Here is a 23,379-nt window from a genome sequence, read left to right on the forward strand (position 1 = left end):
CCTGGAGCCATTCTCAGGGTTTCTGTTTTTCAATTGATTGTGGTGGCTGCTAGAGGGCGGGGCAGCCTCTGGCTCTGGTTACCCGGTGAGGAGAGCCACTCCAATGGCTGGCGCCTGAGCTGGGTGACTTTTCCCTGGATGGAACTGAGTCTGTGAGGTCACTTCGCCGTTAAGTTCTTGTGACCTGCTAAATGACTCGTTTTATTCCAAGGCCTGAGCTGGAGCTAGCCGCTCCTCCGAGCTTTGTCGGTATCCAAGATGGAGATCACCGGTGCTGGGGGGGGGAGGGGTGGCCTTCCCTCCTCTGCTCCCAGAGAAGGAGTGAGGAAGTGGGGCTTCTACTCACGCGGAGTCTTGGATCTCGGGTCGTCTCTGGTCTGCAAAGTGCAGGATGAAGTTGTCCGCTCCTTGTCGGTTCTTGCTGGTGTTGAGTAGAATCCGCTCGTCCGCTGCGTCTGGCTCCTTCGTCCCGGACTGCGTCTCAGGTATGCCTCCGCGGCGGTGGTCGCCGCTGCGACCCTGCCGCCGCAGCAGCAGCTGCTCAGATGTGTCTGCTTGGCTTCCCCTCTCTTGACTAACTCTCTGTCCTGTGATGGCACACTTGGTGTGATTCTCTGGCTTGGGACTGTTCACTGGAACTCTGAAACTGTTTTCTATGCAAGAGCTTGTTCAGATTCCAGCTTCTCCTCCGCCATCTTCCCGGAACTCCTCATACATTTTCTTTTTCTTGTATGTTCCCTGCTTTCACATTGTCATAACCAACCCTATCCCTGTGTTTTAGGCCTTTCCTTTTTAAATGCCATTTCATGATGATTGATCAAAGCTTTCTTTTTGTATTTTAACCTTATGTGCATTGACCTTTTGGAATAAGCCAGCATCTTGGAAGGCTTAAGACTTATTGTAATTACTTTTATGAGTCATAGCTGAGATAGATTTGATTTGGGAGGTCACCCATTTGAATTTGTATCTGCAAATTCCACTGATTAGACTGTGGGACATTCATTCATTACATAAACCATTTTTAAACTTCAAATCTGTGCTATCTGAATTCCAGAGAATATGTGATTTTAAAATGAGTCTGGAGGAAGCCTACAACTTGTTTGGAAAGTTTGACTTGTAATTATTAAAGGGCCTTATTGAATATCTACTTATAATGTCAAATACCTGACTCATTTAGTTCTTACAACAAATATCAAATAAGGGAAATAGAGGCTTAGGAAAGTTAAATAATGGATATGTGGTTTGAGTCATTACGTGTAAAAGAGAAGCATCCTGCTAAAGGCAGATCTCCCGTTTCTATTATTCTCCACTGCTTTATGAGCTCAACGATGATTTTGATTTATTCAAACAATGTAACCAAGAGAGTGTAACTGGTAATTGATACCAAACCATCATTTTTCATTTTTGTTATTGATTACAACCCCCTTCAGTTAAAAATGTGGGAAATGAATAGATATAGAATAAAACTTACAACAGCATGGAGACATGCTTCAGTCATCTGTTCTAATGAGCTGTTTCTGACCAATGAAATCATCTGTGTCCTGACAAAGGGAAACTCATAAAAGGCCATGATTCTAAATCAAAGCTGAATTACATGAATAGATAGAAGGAAAAATTTTGATTGAGGCATTGTTTTGTGACACTGAAATGGTAAACGGTAGCCTGAAGTTAAAATTCTGTTGAAATAAAATTTGGCTTAAAATACTACCGTATTTATAATAGTCACTTCTTTGTGAAACAAATAGTGTATTTAAAATAATGTTAGTGTCGAGCACATGATAATCACTAAAAATATAGTGCAGCAATAGATGAATAAATGAATGTGAGCAACATTGGAAATGTTCTCTGTATGTTCTGTATTCTCTAGAAGTTTTGGGGCATTTTGGAAATAACTGTATAGACAAAAATTCTAATGTTAGTATAGATACAAATATTTCAATTTAAATCAATGTATTTGACTTAGCAGGCTAAATTACTTGGTAAAGCATTTCCAAAAATCTTCTCTGGATTTAGGATTTATGGATTTGGGTTCTGACTCTATCTTTTATTAACTGAATGACTTTGGGGAAATGTTTAGCCTCTGTAACCCTTTTTCTTATAAGGGGAACATCACTGGTTGCATGGACGAATTCACACACAGTGAAAGGTTTGCTGTTATCATTTGAGCTGCTGGTTGAAGTGACTAAAACAATGTTTCCATGTTACACAAAAGAAGATTAGGACAAATGTACAGTCATGTCAGATATGAAATGGGGTCAGTCCTGGTCTCCCAAGAGGCAAAGCTAAAATATGATGAAATGTGCACAGATTTTACAAAGGCAAATATCTATGTGAGAAAAATGGAGAGCTCATTGGAGAAAGCTAAGAGGCCATGGGAGATGTGCCAGACACTGATTGGCATAAGGACTGGCAGTGAATAGAGGATGGAATGTGAGTGGGCATGTCCTTAATTGACACCTGAACTGCAGATGTGGTTTAATTACCTGATAGCAAGCAGGGGGCTCTGAGTTTAATATTCAGTATCACACACACACACACACACACACACACACACACACACACACACAAAATTCTCTTCTCTAGATATATGTGTATGTGTGTATACAAAAGAGACAGATTCAGAAAAAGAAACTACTTCGCTAGTTTTCATGTTAATCTTTAACATTTAATTATACTGACATAAAAACCTTAAATATAGTTGATCAATATTTTATACTTAGGTGTGGTCAGATTAGATTCTGATGAGGTTAAGTTCTGGAATTTCCTAATGCATAATTAAGACTTATGCCCTTGTTACCTTGAAACTGATTTGTTTCAAACTGAATTTTCTTAGCTCCATTTTTCTATTAGTAGACTCAGTAAGCTGTCCCATAGTATCAAGAGGAAATGTGTTTCAATGCAGCTCTGGGTTGGATTGGTTTATGTGTAGTCGCTCTGATCCCTTGCCAGATGTCTATTCCCAGCTGTCAAAGCTCTCCGCCTCCTTTTCAGTGGTTGAGTCAATGCTGAGCTTCCTGCCAGCAGGAGCTGGTCTTTCTGTATTGCAGGGCAGCATCCCCTCCACCAACATTTAGATTATTATGTGAAGACATTCATGGATAAAATACCCCACTGCTTCTCATCTGCCTTCTGTTTTTGGAGTTTCCCATACATCTCCTGAAATGTTAATCTTCTGTGTGTAGCCACTGTGAAGTGGCGTTTGGGGTGGGGTGGGACAATTGCTGTCACAACCAGAGAGGCCACTGGGCATGGAGCCTGCATGTTCATGGACCTTGTTTCCCATAGGCTTTCAAGTGTCAAAAAGGGGGCTTATGGAGATTGGCATGTGGCCCAGAGGATTGCATTAGAAAAGGGCCTATGGCTTGAGTGTTTTTCTTTCTTGGAAACCACAGAGTATCACAGTATCATAGGTAGCAGGTTCCAGAGCTGGGGCCTGGGTGAGAATTCCAGCTCTAAAAGCCACTAGCAGTGGGGGTAGATGAAGTGATTTAGTCTCTTGATGACACAGGGTTAATTAATTACATAGTCTCTATATACTGCATCTTCATATTTTTAATATGAGAAATGCAATAGTACTTTTCTCACAAAATTCTTTGGAAAATCAAAAACAAACTATTGTAGTGTTTGCAACAGTGCCTGGCAGTTAGTACATGTACCTTATTTTTTGTCCATCTTGGAGCTTGAACTTGGGGCATGGGTGCTGTCCCTCAGCTCTTCAGCTCAAGGCTAGCTGTCTACCAGTTGAAATACAGCAACACTTCCAGTTTTGTGGTGGTTTATTGGAGTAAAGAGTTTCACAGTCTTTCCTGCCTGGGCTGTCTTTCAACCTCAGTCCTCAGATCTCAGCCTCCTGAGTAGCTAGGATAACAGGCGTGAGCCACCAGCACCTGGACCATATTCTTTATTAAGTAAATTAAGTTCATGTCCTAAGGTTCACCAAAATGTAAGATGTTGATTGGCAGAGATGATAAATTATTTTATTTAAATGAGGGGTGCTCTGTATTGTTACCAATTATTGGCTGGTTACCAGGATGCAAATACTGTGCCAACCACAATGCCAAGCCACTTTACCTGCTTTACTATTTTGTGCCTTACAGGAACCTTAACATTAGTTCACATAGTTTTCATGAAGGAATATGGGGTTGGCTAACTTGCCTAGGGTTCCTCATCTAGAAGTCGAGCAAACTTGGAATCCAGATAGAATGGTCCCCCAACCTGGACTGTTAACTCACTATACATATGTCTATCAGTAAACACCTCCTAAATCATCACAGTGATGTTATGAAGAGATAATTATTTAATCATTATATCAATGTATAGAAGATGAAATTATGGGATGGAGATGTGAAGCAAACTGCAAGATTCTACTGTAAGAAAGTGAAAGATACTTGACTTTTGTACACTTACTAAAATACAGAACAAATTTAAAATAAATCAATAAAATATGCAATGTGAGATTAATGAATGTGGAAGAGGGCAGGGAGGCCAATGGAATGAAATGTTTGTCAGATGCACTTGAAAATTCACAACATGGAACATGTGGGTATACCTAAGAACTTCTCAGAAAAGTTTCTTTATAAAACTCACCAAGATTAATTTTTCTGAGCTGAGTGCTTATGGCTAACTTCTGTAATCCTAGCTACTCAGGAGGCTGAGACCGGAGGATCATGGTTAAAAGCAACCCAGGCAGAAAAGTCCATGAAATACTTATCTCCAGTTGACCACCAGAAAACCAGAAGTGGCACTGTGGCTCAAAGTGGTAGAGCATGCACCTTGGGAAAAAAAAAATCTCAGGGACAGCACTTAGGCCCTGAGTTCAAGCCCCATGACTGATGAAAGAAAGAAATAACGAAAGAAGGAAAGAAAGAAACGAAAGAAAGAGCAAGAGAAAGAATTTGTACCTACTTTTGCTGTAGACCTATTTCTATTGTCTAGGGAAGTACATTTCATCAAGGAATATTTTGTAATGTTCAGTGAAAAATTCTGAGTGCAAAATGGTATAACAACTTCTAGGTAAAAATATTCACCCACATGGACAAATCCCTAGAAAGGATTACAATGTAATAAAACTAGCTGCTCTGTTTAGGCAGTGATAACGTTATTTAGTTTTAGATAATGAACATAATCTTAAAATCAGCCTATTTCATCAACTGATCTTTGCTTAATATCCCTTGCTAAAGGTCATCTACCCTAGCACATTATAGTGACCTCTATCTCTTCCTTTTACAGCTACTATGGTACTTGGGTTATCAGATCCACTTGCCTTCAGATGAGCCTTGTGCTGTACAGACTCTAATCTTTTTTTTTTATAGCAACCACTTGATTTTTTGTGCTCTTCTTTTACAACATTTGCTCCTCTGCATAGTAACTGCCATAAAGATTTCCTCAAAACCCTTTTTGACCTGCATCAGTGATCAGTGAACTCTTCTCTCCTGAGCTTGTATTATCTATAGCTGCCACTGACATATGTGTCCTACAATATGTCCATCTTGTCTGGCCTTTCAGATCACAAGTTTCTCAAGATCATGGACTCTGTTGAGCTATTCATTTCATGCATGGTACCTAATACAATGCAGGAAAATTGACCACATAGCTTAATTGATCTAAGTTATATATTATAAAATAGGATGATCTTTCCTTTTACTTTATTTTATACTGTAGGGAGTATTTCCTGCATTAGAGTAGACTTTTTGTCTGCAGGTCTAATAGAATATTCCTAAATATATGACTAGTAGAACTAGAAAGTCTAACATTTCAATGATAGTTTTTGTAATTTTGTTTCTTTGTAATTTTTATTTAACCTTAGAATTAGGAATATCACATATACAATGTTTGTTGCAATGGTGTAACAGATCTGTTCACACAGAGGATATGTTTTACCATGTGGAACAGCTTACCTTCAGATGGATTGAGGTCTCATGTAGCCTTTCTAGTACTTTGACACTTCTGCATTTGCTTGAGGCTTTTGTGGAACTACCTTTAGTTTTATATTTTGATAAGCCTTACATTGATTTTTGCCTTGTGATCTTTATAAACAGTATACAAATTCATGGATTTCCCAAAGGGCAGAGGGGGATTGGGTTGATTAAGTGCTATTTTTGTTCTATAAGTCCAGTGATTCAATATTCTTAGGGAAACTAAAAATTACAATTTGAAACATGCAGAATTATTTCTGTTTATTTCATGTTTTGGTTTTTCTTTCAGCATTTTATGTAAGCAATTGTTTTTCAGATTTATGTGTGCAAAACAAACCAAAGGACGCTGGCTTTCTTTTTTTTGCCAGATTTGGTCATGTCAATATTCTGTCATGTTTCTAAAAGTGTTTTAATCTTCTGAAGCTTTGTCTACTTATTCACACAGCTAAGTGTATAGATGACTTAGACCATCTGCATGTTCAGTCTAAGATTCCTCTTTCAACAAAATGCCAGCAATGCATGTTTGATTTTCAAATCACTTTTCCATTGTGAGAGTCTGTCTCAAAGATGGAAAAGAGAGATGACTCTCTCACTTCTCCATTGAGGGAACCTATATGTTGGTGCCAATGGATCAGCAATTCACTTCTCTGAGATGTAATGAAAGCCATTCTTTGTGTTTCACTTTAATGGGAAAATAAATGGTTCAAAGATGAAAAATAAATGCCATAGAATAAAAAGGCAAGGCAATTTAAAAGAAAGAAGGAAGGAATGAAGAGACCAGTTCTTGTGAATGTCTAATTGGAATAGCTTTGTAACATACCTTGATAGTTTGGCATTACCTACCGGATTCGATGTCCATAAAAAATAGAATCTATATTATATAAAATTTTTCCTATAAAATTTGTCTATTTTGCTTCCAAAGATGAATACACTGTACACCATTAGCAAACACTTTAACAATATATTCAATACTATTTTCAAAATTAAAGAAATTGGTACAAACTAAAACATTAACTAAGTTGTCCTTAACTTCTAGATGTTTAAAAAAATTTTGCACACTTGAGTTTATTTCTAAACTCTAAGCATTTGAGAATCTACAGAAAAGATTGTATTAGTGGATATTTGATACAGTCTGAACTGAATGAGGAGAGGTAATCTCTAAAGGAATTTCAAGGAAACAGTAGAAAACATGTTGATTTTTATGTCAGTTCATTCAGAGGTTGGGGTTTTACAGTTTTCCAAGGTGTAAGAATTATTTATCAACAGGTGGACCTGTTGCAACAATGAGAAGTACAAGTTGTCATGTCGAAAACGAGCTTTACAATGTTGGTGTGGAGGGGGTGGTGGTGGAAGGATTGGGACTTGGGGGGGAGGAGGGAGGCTGGGAAGGGATGTGAAGGATAAACAAAGGAGGAGGCTGCAATGCTTGGTAAGAAATGTACTCATTTTCCTGCCCATGTAATTGTAACCCCTCTGTACAGTATGTTCACAAATAAAATAAAATAAATAAAAAAAAAAAGAATTATTTATCAGTTTGGAAGAACAAAATTTATTCATGGTAAGAGCTGTAGCAATCAGAATCCTCTAGGTGTAAAATTCATGAAATTAATATTGAGCTGGTTAAAGTTGAATAAATCACCATTCCTTATTTTGGAAATCAAAAATTTCTAAATGTTTGGTGCTGCCCTTTGGTAATGCCTGCTAGCAATGTTTAATGCTTACTATAAATGGGGAAACAAAAGAAGGACTTACCTATGTTTTGATTACTAGTAAGAATGAGATAATAATTTTTTGTGTTCAATATTTTGTTTTGAATCTTTAAGGAATAATTCAGGTAATAATGAACAATATTGATGTTGATGTCATTGATGATTATTAAGATTAATTTATAATAATATTCAATTTATTAACCCAAAATAGACCAAATGAACACTTAAGAATAGTTTATTTTACAAGTTGTTATGTTGAAAACGAACTTTACAACTTTGGTGCCGGGGAGGGAGGGGAGGGGAAGAGGGGAAGCAGGGAGGATTGGGTGGGTGGGGCATGGGGAGGATGGGAAGGGATGGGAAGGGGAAACAAAGGAGGAGGCTACAATGCTTGCCCATGTAATTGTAACCCCTCTGTACAGTATTTTCACAATAAAAAAGAATAGTTTATTTTATTTTTCTTAGCTGTATCTCTAAAACAAATGACATGTTAAAAATAAATTCTTGTCCTGTGAAGAAATAAAAAATTAACACTCACTATTGATATGTCATAAAGTTGTTATGTGAAATTTTAAGATACTAAGGGAATATATCTTAAAAAATCCTACAAACACTTCATTCGAGATACAGAGTTGAACTAAGCTGCATAGGATCAGAGAAAATAATGGGATTAAACAACTTTGCAACAATATTTTCATACTGTTTTATGTCTTGGGCACATTCTAAAAGTTTCAAAGCTTTGATTAATTTCAAATATCAGTTAAAATATATGATTGGTGTCTTTTTGAGCAAATTTAAGGGGAGTTGGAAAAGTGTGTAAAGATATTTTGCTGTTTTGCTGCTTTGGTTGAAAAAGGCTTGATGAAGTAGTGCATTTCAATGGAACACATCCAACACAACTGTGACGTTAGTATATGCCACAAGTTTCTTCATGAATCATTCTACTTGTTGAGCTCTGATTTAGTCAAAGGCAGAAAAGATGAACAAATGAGTGCACATTCCTAGAGAAAAGCTTGAAAATCTCCCTTCACATCTTCTTTTGGCAATTGTAGTGTAGGATTTGAGCCTTACATAATTTCCAAATGACATTTCTCTCCCAGCAACAGAAGTGTGAAGCAGACAGAGGGCTCTCTCTTCTCAAATAAACATTTTTTTTGAAGCATCAGTTTCTCTTTAAGAAGTCAGTGGCTGCCGGGCGCTGGTGGCTCACGCCTGTAATCCTAGCTACTCAGGAGGCTGAGATCTGAGGATCGCGGTTCAAAGCCAGCCCGGGCAGGAGAGACTGTGAGACTCCTATCTCCAATAAACCACCAGAAAACCGGAAGTGGCGCTGTAGCTCAAGTGGTAGAGCGCTCGCCTTGAGCTGAAGAGCTGAGGGACAGCGTCCAGGCCCAGAGTTCAAGCCCCACGACCGACAAAAAAAAAAAAATAGAAGTCAGTGGCTATCTGTTTTGAAGTGAAGTACAAGGTTGGCTCAGGTACATGTTATGTGAGAGGAGAGTGAAATTTGTGAAGAAATTAGATGAAAAAACATGGGATGAAGGGAAACATTTGGGAATCATTGGGCTTATTGTCTTGTAGGATGATTACTGAACCACATTAAGCAAGCTTCAGCTAACTGAATTATAATGCTGGTTAATGATAATAAGGATTCTGAGCTTCTCGTCTGGATTTCATCTTATTTAGACACTGACACATACTTTGGAATAGTTTCAATCACCTGTGATACTGAGGTGCATTTCTACCACTTCTGTCTATTCACTCTCTGATGCTTCCTTGAGATTCAACTTCAAGATTATTCTCTCAAAATTCTCAGAATATAGTGAAATCCCCTGAACTATTAACATTGAAGTTTTCTATAGGGCAAATTCTTGCAGTTTGAGGGCTAAGGTACTTTGTGAGATGGTTTTCCATAAACAATAACTGTCTATGTACAGAGTGAAAATTCTCTTGAAGCACTTAAGCATTACATTTGATGATTACAAAATATAGATTATAGTTTACCATTGAAACACATGAAAATTCAATTTGCAGAAATACCTTCTAAGATAACCAATTGGGAATATAGGAAACATATTTTGTAGCATTATAAAGGTTTCCAGTGGGGGAGAACAAAAACCACAGGTAAGCATTACTATGTATCCCCAAAATGTGAAAAGAAAAGTTGATCTCTAGGATTATTTGTTTAATAAAAGGAAGTTTACACAGCTTGTGGGAAATCATCTCTAAGGACTTGAAATGTGTTCCTTTTCTCTCTTATATTTGTTCTGTCTATTTTTTTTCCTTCTGAAGAGCAATTCTAATGTCCCTACTTTATTTATTGACCATACAGGCTCACTGTCAGAACCTGTGTGTTATTACCCTTTGTTTAGACCAAGAGTTATGTTCAGGTATTAGAGTAGCCAAATAATAAATATCTAAGTATTTGCCAGGGCCTGAACACTAAGTTTAAAACACACAGACACACACAGACACAGACACAGACACACACACACACACACACACACACACACACACACACACACACACACACGAACAAAGAAGAAAGGGAAATAAACAGAAGATGCCATATTTAGTTCACTCTTGGCTTTCATTAACAGTGTAGATAGGATTAAATTTCATGCTAAGCTGGTTTCTGGTGGCTCATGCCTGTAACCATTGCTACTCAGGAGGCTGAGATATGAATACTGTGCTTCAAAGCCAGCTCAGGCAGGAAAGTACATGAGACTTATCATCCATTAACCACCAAATGCCAGAAGTGGAGTTGTAACTCAAGTGGTAGAGCTTTAGCCTTGAGCAAAAAATAGCTCAAGGACAGCATCCAGGCCTGAGTTCAAACCCCAGGTCCTAAACATATACTCACAAGTATTTCCATATTAAAAATATAATAAAGAGAACCATAATTAAATGTTTTATGGATTCTGAGCTGTTTCACAATGAGTCATATACTTTTAAGCATGAATTTAGAAACTTAGGTTCTTAAGAATATAATAACTTCTTATTTTCTATATTTCCAAATTCAATTCAAAAGTTGCAAGCATTCAGTAGTGATATGTAACTGTTTATGATAGCCTGAGTTAAGAATAGGCTTTTCAGGGCTGGGAATGTGGCTTAGTGGTAGAGTACTTGCCTATCATACATGAAGCCCTGGGTCTGGGTTTGATATCTCAGCACCACATAAACAGAAAAAGCTGGAGCTGGTGTGATGGTAGAGGCTAGTATTGAGTAAAAGAGGCTCAGGGACAGTGCCCAGGGCCTGAGTTCAAGTCCCAAGACTGGCAAAAAAATAGGCTTTTCATGTTGGGCACATTGTTCCTCTGTCCCCTGGAATAGGGTTCACCATGGAATATTAGCAAGAGTTGAAAAGCTAGGCATAACCGGCTAGTCTGATCAACCTTGATTACATTACACAGGGCAATAATATAACAGGAAGAAGGCATGCAATGGGCTGTGACAACCCTCTAGATGGTCTAGGCAGGAATTTGTCTCAGTTTCTTCTGGTTTTCTGTGAACCTACACTTGTTTTGCTCAGTTAAGATGAAAATCTTACATCTTAGAATAAGAATAATAAGAAAGGCATCATGAGGAGGCTTAGTTCTGGTTCTGATTCTATTAGTTTTTCCAAGTTGTTTAATCTTGGATAAGGCCTTCTCTGTGCTCTTTATTGTACTTCTTAGTACAATAAAGTGAAGTGAAGGTCCAATGTGACAGTTATATGTGTAACAGTCTGTACAAATACAAGAATATATTAGTTTTAGGTAAAATACATTTCCAGTTTAGCCTATATAGTCTGAAGACAAAAGACAGTTCTTGCAAGTTGTATTTTATTTATAAATGGATATATTTTTGTTTTCCACCACAGCTTTCCTTTGTGTCCACCAAACTAGAATTCATGGTGTATGTTTGGATAGTTACTATCATATATTATTTCATCTTTGAGTAAGATTTAACAAAAAATATCAAGTAAAATGGTTGGGAAACTTAGTAATGACTCAAAATGAATAATTATTTCACTTTAAAACAAAGCAACACATTATATAGGAAATAAAGGAGAAACAATTCTAGCACAAATTACAATACAACTAAAAATTTACTCTTTCTTGAGACCTCCATCGAGAATGTTCACTCATTTTTGTCATTGTTATAACTTCTACCAGTAGGAATAGATCTTATTTTATAGAAAAAAAAACTATTTAGATTTTAATTTCTAGATTCTTAGTCTTCAATCCCCAATGCATGCTTTACAGTCACTTCTCAATGTCTGTAAAGTTGCTGTTGTGAAACAAATTTGTAAAGAATATTCTTAATTATTGTAATATTCTAGGTAATAGTTACCATGTATAGTACCTTAAAGAAATGAGGGACGGGGTAACAAGTTTGAGAAGAACGTACTTATTACCTTACTGGTGTAACTGCAACCCCTCTGTACATCACCTTGACAATTAAAAAAAGAATGTAAGAAATGCTTTTGGAATTCGAAATTGTCTATGCTTTTTTGTTTATATTTAATTTCTTACTGAATTCTTTCTGGATTTGTTATAGAAAACAGTGTGAATGAAACCGTTTTCCCAGTTTAATACTGGAAAACCAAATTCAGTTGTATTTAAATAATAGTAGGATCTTTATATTCTGGATTATTTGGGGACACGAAAATTTAAGAACTCAGGATATTCAAATGTAGATGAATTAATGTTAAAATGATTAACTTCATTTAATCTCAGGTTGAAATCATGTTTTCCAATTAGTAGAGGGTAACTGAATGGTATTGATACTATAAACACAGATCAAGTGTTTTTGAATTTGCTTATCTCAAAATATTAATATTTATTTTTTCCAGCTTTCAGGTAGAATACATGACAGTAGAAACAATCATTTCTTTCGAATGACCTAATCGCACTGCATTTTAATAGAAATGTAGGTATTTTCTGTAAAGCATCAGGAGAAGGTTCCCAGTATTATACAGCACACTACTCTGTGGCTACTTAATCACATTCTGTATCAAGATATTGAGACATAAATAATATAACTGTCTGGCTTCACTTAATAGTGTGAACCAATTTTTGTTCAGGCTGGGAAGAGTAGAAAACACTTTGCAAGACAGGAGCAGTGCTGTTAATTAAAACACAGTGCAAGTTAAAGTGAAAAATTAAAGTCATAGTGTTAGGGACTGTTGCACAGACTTTCTCAAGAATATGAAAGGAAGAGTACAGGCTCTCATTTTACTTTACAATTAAAGATCAGAAAAGACTCACCCATATTAAGCACTTCAGCAGAAACCAAAGGGCTCTTGGAGACAGAAATCTTTAATGAATTCTCTTAGTTTTAACTAACTCATTTAGTACCAATTTCATGGTACGCAAGTTATTTTCCAACTCTAAATAGTCTACCTGTTTAGGTCCATCTAAAAGAAATAGGCAACTTATGAAGATTTAGAAGTTCCTCTCTCTAGCACCTTATTTATTCTTATTGCTAATCAATAAAATGACATCTCAACTTTTCTATATCAGTTTCATGAATGTGATTTACAGAAACACCCCTGAGAAATAGATCTGTCAATGGGTTAGAAATATCTGTGGGATGCAGTCAGAGTCTGGATTGTAAAGATGAGCTAGATGTATATATACTGAGATCTGTTGGCTATATATTATAACAGAAAAGAATGTAAACTTTATAACCATGCTAAAAACAACTTGTTTCTGAACAAGTAAATCTTATTGAAATTTTGAAAATCAGAAGTTGATAAAAAGGAGAAAATACAAATTCTCTGTAATACCACTGTGAGAAATTTGTACTTTTCTCCCAACAACAACAACAACAACAGCATTTCAGACCTTCTGATTCTCATGACTGATGTTATACTTAGTGGCTTGCATCACTGGCTTTGTTAGTTAGTGGTAGACACATTGAAGTTCAGGAGACAGACTCTGATTTAGAAATGGGCGTTAAGAGTAATAGTTGCTCAACGTCTGCTTGGGGATGCTTTTATAAGACACAAATAATGGATAGAAAATGAAAATTTTCTGACTCATAGGTATTTTTTAATCTAATTTCCTATGTAAGCTATGGTTATTCATCTCCCGTAATCAAATGGGAGAGAATATAGTCTTCTGATTTGGTGCATTCTCGCTCTAAATGTTAGTCTCTCCTAATTAATAAGAAGGTCATAACTTAAGGAATCTAGCAACTTTTTCTTGAAGGCTAGTGACTTTTCCTTCTATTTCTTTTTTCTATTGCTACACTTCTAGTTTCAACTTCAAAATCTCTGGTTCTATGTATGTGATTTAAGATCTTCAGAAGCTCTCAGAAATTACTAGCAAGCTGTCTGAGTTATGGCCTTCACATATTCATAAAACAGAAAGGCTTCCTTGTCAAGAAATATACTTTTAAGAGGAGGTATGTTTATCTGAGCTTCAAAATAAGTAAACCATTGAACAAGAAAGACATGATAGAATATGAAATGGAACTGTCTTAGGACACTCAGGAGAGAGGAAGCCATAAATGGACTACTACAGTGATCTCTGGGAAAAAGACTGTATTTTTATGAGTAACCAATCTTGTTTTCCTTTTTATATAAGCTGTTTAGCAGTTTTTCTAGTTCTTCAATAGAAAATGGGGCATGAAACTGTTGTACTTATGCATTAGAGCTCCACATATTTAAAATAAAGAAAAATTAGCAAGATGTTTTAGATAAGAGCATTCATATTGGGTAAAAAAGGTGTGGAATAGCAGGTGACACATTTCATAATGTTTTTTGAATGCTTTAAAAGATCCTGTACTCTCAGATGTTAAACGTAGATTGTGGTGGGGACACAATTGTTTTTCATTTAGCTTTGGTTTTTCTGTCATAGAGACATCAAAGTATACTTGGTCTAAAAAAGGTGGCATCATTCTTTGTACAACTACTTAAAAGATAAATTTTTTTTTTTTTTTTTTTTTTTTTGTCAGTCGTGGGGCTTGAACTCTGGGCCTGGGCGCTGTCCCTCAGCTCTTCAGCTCAAGGCGAGCGCTCTACCACTTGAGCTACAGCGCCACTTCTGGTTTTCTGGTGGTTTATTGGAGATAGGAGTCTCACGGTCTCTCCTGCCCGGGCTGGCTTTGAACCGCGATCCTCAGATCTCAGCCTCCTGAGTAGCTAGGATTACAGGCGTGAGCCACCAGCGCCCGGCAAAAGATAAATTTTTTTAAAAGGTGATATCAGCATCATTGAAACCTTGGTGCATATTCTAGCTTGATGGTTGTGAGCCTTCTCTCGCTTCCAAGTTACTGTTTATCACAGTGTGTACTAAGGTGGGGAACGGGCAGGAAATGGTGAGTTTTAGCCTGGCTGCCTGTTTCAGCTTATTCTGAAGCTCTGAGTAGACATAATTTTAAGTTTGTTTGTTTGTTTTTTTTTTTTTTGTCTTACATCATTCTAAGTCTCACAGCAGCCAATTAACAGTACATGATTTTAATCCATGTAGTTCTCAGCTGCCAAACTGAGCTTTCCCTCTTCTGATGCATGGCTTCATAGAAGAGCTCTCTGTTTACCTGTTACAGATCAAGTTGCTAAATACATAAGAGCAATGATGGCATTAAGTTTCATTGTCACACACCCCATATTTAGTCCCTTTTGTAAATCATATTTTATGGTGCCCAGCTAGCTCAATTGGTAGAAGATGAAACTCTGTCATATGGTATATGCTATAAATAAAGAATTTTATTAGAGTCAACAGTTCTGTCTAGAAGTCATATATTACTTTATTAATTTTAATTGTAAAATATTTATAAAACTTGTGGGCGGGATGTTGGGTTGGTCTCTCCTTTGGATCTTTTTGAATATTGTAATCTCATGTTACATATGCAAAACATATTCCAATCTGAACAGAAAGATTTTTATCCCAGGCTATGTACTTTTCAGAATTGAGACAAAATCTGTGCCTGTAGGCTTCAGATTAGATATTCTCTTTATAAGGAACATCTTCCTAAAATCTTGCATCCATTCATAGAAAAAAGAAAATGACGGCTTTTATATTTTTTAAGCTACTACAAGTTCATTGTCTTTTCTTGCCTACAGTTTAATGAACTTTAGGTTGGAAGTAAAGCGATAAATAAACCAGGAAAGTAATTGAAGCACATTTGTGGATTTCTTTATTTAGGTGATTTGTTCAGGAATTAAGCAAAGAAGTACTTTTTAAGGACTTGCTAAGCATTGGTATGATCCACTATTGCTGCACTCTCTGATTGCAGTAATTAACTGTGTAGTTGTGAAAGAGAACCCTTGATCTTCCTTCATTATCCAACACAAGTGCTCTGAAAAGAATTAACATGAAAGTAGCCTGTGAATAAACATAATGTGTGAGGAAGGAAGATACTAGCTATTTTCTCTTCAGTTTAGAAAAGACCAGTCATTGTGATGCTCATGAGACTAAAAGCTATGTCCAATTTCTTTGGGCAAAAAGTAAAAATTGACCCATCATAGACAAACTTTGTATGTGAGAAAAGTTGTTTTCAAACAAATATACCATGAATCAGTATTTAACATTGTATCTTTATTTTGTGTGCTGACATTTTCCCCTTTATGTGTACCACAAAAAGAAATCAAAACACTTGTTTCTCCTTGCTATTTTTAAAAATTAATTATTTTGTGCTAATACCAGAATTTGAACATGAAGAGTCACAGATTTGATTGTTTTTTTCCCCCCACAATTGGCATTCTACTACTTCAGACACACCTCCAGTCTGGCTTTGGTTAATTAGAACTGAAATCTCAGAGTTTTTGCCCTGTTGGCTTCAAATCTCGATCCTCTGATGTCAGATTTCACAGAAGCTAGAATTGTAGGCATGAGCCTCCTAGGACAACCTGCCTATACCAGTGATTTTTAAAAATAATTTTGTACATTATTTGCCAGAGAAATATTTGGGAAGTTGTTATTAGAGATTTTATTCACTTCTTTATTTATTGTTGGTTGTAGGGCATACTTGGGGCCTAGATTCTTGCTATCCCTGAGCTTCTGTGATCAAATCTAGTTCTCTATCATTTTGAGCCCTAGCTCCACTTCATGCTTTCTGGTGTTTAATTTCAGATATGAGATGGCCTTTCCTGCAAGGGCTGGCTTTGAACTGAATTTCTCAGATCTCAGCCTTCTTAATAGCTTGGATTATAGGTGTGAGTCACCAGTGTAGTGCTTTCTCATTCTTAATTTTTAACCTATATTCATTTAGAAGAAGGAAACAACTCAATCCAAATTGAACTAATTTCACTTCCATATTGGTTTAATAACACACATAGTCACTCAGTTATCTTTTACAACGGAAAAACGATGTAATTCATAGTGTAGCAGTGGTTTACAAACTTCAAACAGAATTAGTTTCTTAAAATGGAATTGTGAAAGGGCGATTATCTTCACAATTGTATAATGGTACAATAACTTAAAATAGACAATGCAGTTCTTCAATGAGATGCTTCTTAAGCTCAAAGCTTATTGTGGTCAAAGGGTTCAGAGGATACAGCTTTTATATTTTTGTGCTACCACTTCCAGCACAATGTTCTATAAAGAGCAAATGTTGTGTAAACTCTTGTGCTGAAGTACATTTCTATGATACAGCATAGTTCTCTCTGAAGCCTCTTTCTAAGATCATTTATCTACTACCTATGGGTTACATCCATAACATACTACATGGGTCATTCTTGGTTGTGGCTGTGAGAGATTTTGGTAATTCTAAGTGCAATTGTGCACTAGCCTAAAGGAAGCTCTGCTCTAACATTACTCTTTGTTTTCTAGTAGTGAACACTTACGGTATTCATTATGATCAAGAGATTATTTCCTGTAGACATTAGGATAGCACCTTTTTTATTTTTATGGGTTGGCCATTTTTCCCTGGCCCTAATGAATTTGGTAATCAGAATCATTATGCCTTTTCTTTCAATCACCTAATTTCTCTGAGTTCTTCCACTAAAGCCTAGTCCAGACATCTCAGCTTTGAGATGGACTAGCTTTCAGATGTGGAAGCTCCCTTACTTGTGCATCTATTTCCTACTATGTGTATAGGGGTGAGTAGGTAGCAACACAGATTGAACTTTGGTGTGAATGAAGTACGTGAGCTTCACACAGCAGCATAGATTGAAGGTTGGTGTGAAGCATGAGTTTCACATTGATCCATGCCCTAAGGCAGGCTTTGATACTTACTAAGTGTATGCAACTTGCACTTTCTGAATCCTTAGTTTCCTTATTTAAAAATAAGTTTGTTTTACTCACCTCGTAAGATTTTGATGAGAATTTAATGAGATCACATAGGGGCAATACCTGATACAGAGCCTCACATAGAGCAAGACATCCTGAGAGGGGTGTGCCCCCAAGTTCCTCTTGATCTGTATCTGTCCCCTCTTAATTCCTGTTACCTAACATAAGACTGTCATTTAGGACAGCAAATGCCCACCTGTCTAGACCTGCTTCTGTTACTGGCTTCTGAGAGATGCCTTGGTTTTCTGCCATGTTTGGGGGCAGATCTGTTTAGTTTCTTGGTGATCAACTAATGTAACTCCTTCCCATCAAAATAGTCTTTCCAGATTGTGAAAGTCACATCAAACATTTTGCTACTGCTCTTTACTGTTTTTCAGTCATGAAATAAGAAACAATTTCAAGAGAAAACATTGTACTTCAAGAATATTTTTCTGTGCTTGTTATGTACCAAGAAACATTAAAATTACCAGAGATTTCTTGTAAAGCAAAAGAGGTAAAAATTCCTTAATATTTAAACAGAAAGGATTTAATAATGAACAAGGATATACATAAAGAAATTTTCTTATGTCATATCATGGTAAATTCTATGGAGGAAGATAATATCTGATGGGCTAGAAAGATGGTTCAGGCGAGTGCCTGTGTGAACATTTAAGAGAGATATGAGCCAGGTGCTGGTGGCTCATGCCTATATTCTAGTTATTCAGGAGACTGAGATCGGAGGATCATGGTTTTGAAGCCAGATCAAGCAGTAAGGGTTGTAAGACTTTTACCTCCAATTAACCACCAAAAAGTCAGAAGTAGATCTGTGGCTCAAGAGGTAGAGTGCAAGAGAGATGGGAGGGGAAGAGGAGGTGGGTAGAAAGAGAGTACTACATGATGTATGACCATAATTGCTGTCTGGTGTAAGATCAGGAATCACTGAGAAAAGCCAGAACAAAGGACCAAAAAGAGAGCTGTTTGAAGAACAAGATCAATTTTAGTCACATCTTAATAACTGAGGAAGAGAGAACAAAGGTTCAATCGAAGAGACTGTTAAGGTCTGGATTAGATAGACTCTATAACTGATGATGGGGAATGTGTATTATATTTGAAGAGACAAATCTTGAAAATATAACGAAACAGATCATATTCATGCTTATTGAGGACAATTACGATACATTTGTAAACAAAGCCAAAGTTAAACTAGGTCTTGGTACAATCTGGCCTTTCAGGGATTATTTGATTTCAAAGAGAATATGCCTTAGTTTGATATTCATTTTACTTCTGGTTGGGGCCTAGACTCTAAAAGTACTTTATGGTATATAACATTTTAGCATACATTATTTGTCAGTACATTGTTTTCTTATTGTCACATTTTATTTTTAAGTATTGGCTATTAACTTACCTTTACTTTACTGAAGATAATATGCACCCTTGTTTTATTACAAGTACTTTTCTTTGAATGTGTATGTGGTGCTGAGATTAAACCCAGGGCCTCATACATGATAGGCAAGCACCTCAATTGACCAAGAAATTTGGTTTTTGGTAGTTTTACCAAAAGTGTTTCATTGTTTTTTATTTGTACTTTTTATTCTTTTTTTTTTTTTTTTTTTTGGATCCGGTCGTGGGGCCTGAACTCTGGGCCTGGGCGCTGTCCCTCAGCTCTTCAGCTCAAGGCTAGCGCTCTACCACTTGAGCCACAGCGCCACTTCCGGCTTTTTTCTTTTTGCATATGTGTTGCTGAGGAATCGAACCCAGGGCCTCATGCATGCAAGGCAAGCGCTCTACCACTGAGCCACCTTCCCAGCCCTGTACTTTTTATTCTTAAATATTGCTTTATTTGTATTATTTGTTTCTTGTATTTGTAGGGTTTTGAATCTTAGGATATAACATTAAACATCTTTAATTATATTTTAAACAAAATTCTGGCCAATATTCTTCATTTTTTCATGTGCTCTGTATTAGATCATTTCACCAAATCTTATTTTTCCTTTATATAATTTTTCTGTATTTTCTCCTTTTTTCTCCTTTTTAAGCATCAAACTAGGTAATTGTTGTCGGCTTGTCTTCCAGTCATTAAACTTTCTTCTATTTCTTATAAATTTATGAACCTTTCTACTGAATTCTTCATTTAAATTAATGTAGTTTTGGTTGCAGAATTTCAGGATGGAATTATCTGTCCTTCCCTTTATGTATTTGAATATATTAATCCTGATGCTTTAAAAATCTCCATTTCATAATTTTAGTACAGAAACATTTTGTTGCCTGTTTCTACTTTTTTGTATTTGTTCTCTTTTTCTAGTGAGTTTATCCTGTTTTTAGAGACTTTGCATATTTCAAAGACATGAAGCAGTACCAACATCCAGGGAAGTATTAGATTTTCTTTTGCCAATCAGATACAGTGGGCAGAGAGTCATCTTGATCTCTCAAAACTGATAGTATTTATCAAATTGCTGCAATTTCAAAGGTCCAGAGACCATTTTCTTTTCCTAGCAGTGAACATCTGTGGAAAATGTTTTTAACCTTTTATTGCTATATTTAAGTTTTTCTTGAGCATAAATAACACTGTTTATGACTATTGAAAATTTTGGAATCATATTTTGAGGCTCCCTGATCTGAGACTTTCTTCTTTCTTAGATTTTGCCCCTTAATTAATAGCTTTTTTGGTAGTCCTTAACTCTTATGTCTGTTTCTTTAGGGAAGCAATTCTTTCTGCGGTAGCTCAGGACTTTAATTTCTGTATAATATGAAAATTGGTCTGATATAACCAATCTTTCCTTATACTAAGCTGATGATCATTATTTTAATCTATTAAACACTCAAAATTACCCAGTATGGTGCTCAGGGATTTAATTGTCTTTTTTATTTACTCCTCACAGTGTTCTTTGAAGTAGTTTTGAAATAATTATTCTCACTTTTATAATTAAGGAAACTAAGACTTAGAATAATCATAATCCTGATCACACTAAGTTCTTATCTAGATCCGTCTGATATGGAGTTGGCAAGATGCTGTTCTCTTAAGAGAAATGGAGAGTGAGAGATACAAACTGGAGCTTGTTTGTATTTAAATTTCATATCACTTTATTGGTGATATGAAACAGTAGTAAGAAACCAAACCTCTTATTTTCTCAAAGCCTTAAGAATGTGTGTGTGTGTGTGTGTGTGTGTGTGTGTGTGTGTGTGTGTGTGTGATGTGTGCATGTAGTAGTGGAGTTTGAACTCTGGAGTTTTATGCTTCCTGCTAGCTAGGACTCTGCTACTTGAGCTGTGCCCTCAGTCCTTTTTTGCTCTTGTTATTTTTTACATAGAACCTCAAGGTTTGTTTCCCAGGTTGGTCTGTAGTGAGATGTACCATATATGTATCTCCTTTGTAGCTGTAATGACAGGAGTACCTTACCAGGCTTTGGCTAATTGATTGAGGTGGTGATCTTGCTAACCCCAGGCTAGCTTTGAATTAGAATCCTTCCAGTCTCTGCCTCTGGAGTAGTTAGGATTATATAGGTAAACCAATGCATCCAGCTTTCAAAATACTTATGAAGAAACAATGTATGTTTCCACAGCAACTTTCTTTGTTGGTTTAATTGATACTAATATTCATATAATTCAATATGGCTTAAGGCATTTTCTATTTTGCTTTCTTCAGTTTATTAATTAAGGCTAGAAGGCATGGTGGAAGTATAAACATATTGACTGTTTTAAAATGAGAAACTGAACTTGGAAACTTTTAACTTAAATAAGTATTTAATATCTTAAATAAGTACTTAATAACTTAAATAAGTACTTAATATCTGCTTTCTCAATCTCAAATCTCCATGTCATTTTCTGGAACTTGTTAAGAGCTCAGTAATTGAGCTGAATTGAATGGAAAATAATGCTGAACAAGTCTGAGAATAAAGAATTCACCCTGCTTAATGTAAAGCTAGGTCTGGTTTCATGCTGTATGATTTTTTAACTTCATGGTAATATTAAATGACAGAAAAAACAATTGCTATCATCTATCTGTCTGTCTATCTATTTTTCTATCTATCTATCTACCTACCTGTTGGCATTTTATAATCCTCAATATTGTATCACTATAATTTTCATCAAACAAAAAGATCACAAATCTAATTTATACTGTGAAAACTAAAGATAACAAGCATAATTTGATCACTGTTTAGTGGTTACCACTTTATAATTTTCTTTATTTTATTGAGTACACAGACTTGAAGCTTGACAAACTTTGTTTCATTTAGTATTGTGCTGACAGTTATATGTAAGACAAGTGCTATGATTTCCTCATTCTCTATACTTTGCTTCCATAATCCTTTGCTTTTGTGCTATCAGGTACATTGAAAGTCTTTACTTATAATCCTTTCTATTTACTTAGGATACAAAGTGTGCATAATCAACTAGATTTGGCTATGAAATTCTTGCATAATAAATATCTGTTTGATGGTGTCAATGTTCTTTGGCAAATATAGAATTTTAAGTGAGAATTGCTTAGCCATTCAGTGTAGTACTTAATAAATCCTGGATTTGTTTTTGTTTTTCATGAACACTGTGCTTGATTTAATAAACTGCAGAAATTAAAGGCTCAGAGTGTGGGGTGTAAACTTCAGGCAGCATAACTTGCCATCATTATGTGCTTTGTTAGTACCTGCGATTCTTCACTTCTAACACAGGTATGAAAAGTTTTTTACCACCTGCTTGTCACAAGAACTCATTTCTCAGGAATATAACCTAAGTTTGTTCTTGTAAATAGGTTGTGGTATCTTTAAAATGTAGGGCTAGTTCTACATGTAGTTATCTTTCTCAGTGTTTCTGTTCTGTTCTCATTCCTGGGATGAGATTTAAGAGCATGAAGAGAAGACATGATTCAAACCAGGAAAATAAAAATTCAAAATGTTCCTCAAGCTGGGCACTGGTGGCTTAGCCTGTAATCCCAGCTACTGAGGAGGCTAAGATACAAGAATCGTGTGGTTTAAAGGCAACTCCGGGCAAGAAAATCCATGCGATTCTTACCTCCAATTAACCATCAGAAAACCAGAAGTGGCACTGTGGCTCAAATAATAGACTGCTCTCCTTGAGCTGAAGAACTTAGGGACAGTGCCCAGGCCTGAAGTTCAAGCTCCATGACCGACAAAAAAAAAAAATTCCTCAAATTCAAATGTGTGCACAGACTTGACAATATTTTCTTAGGAGCCAGGCTATTGCTCCACTTGCACATGCTTGTCAGCCGCTCTAGTCATAATTCCTTAACCCATTTCAACCCCTAGGTACCAAATAGTATACTAGATTAAAAATGGAGCCGTTGATAAATAATGTGCACACACTGGAAAAAGAACATATTCGTCCCTTATTTATGCTTGGTTATATTAATGTCTAACAATGTCTATTTAATTCCTTTAAGGTGACAGTTAGAAAATGTCCAGATAAAGGAAATGTAAATGAATGAGATATCTGTTCATCTTAGAAACTGAGAAGATACTAGAATTAACATACACGGTTCAGTTGTCTTAACCAATGTGGAGATCCCTCTTCTGTTCTGAATTGTGCATTGCAAAACTTCAGCTG

This window comes from Dipodomys spectabilis, unplaced genomic scaffold, assembly GCF_019054845.1.
Source record: "Dipodomys spectabilis isolate Male_0828 unplaced genomic scaffold, ASM1905484v1 ptg000094l, whole genome shotgun sequence".
NCBI classification, from domain to species: Eukaryota; Metazoa; Chordata; class Mammalia; order Rodentia; family Heteromyidae; genus Dipodomys; species Dipodomys spectabilis.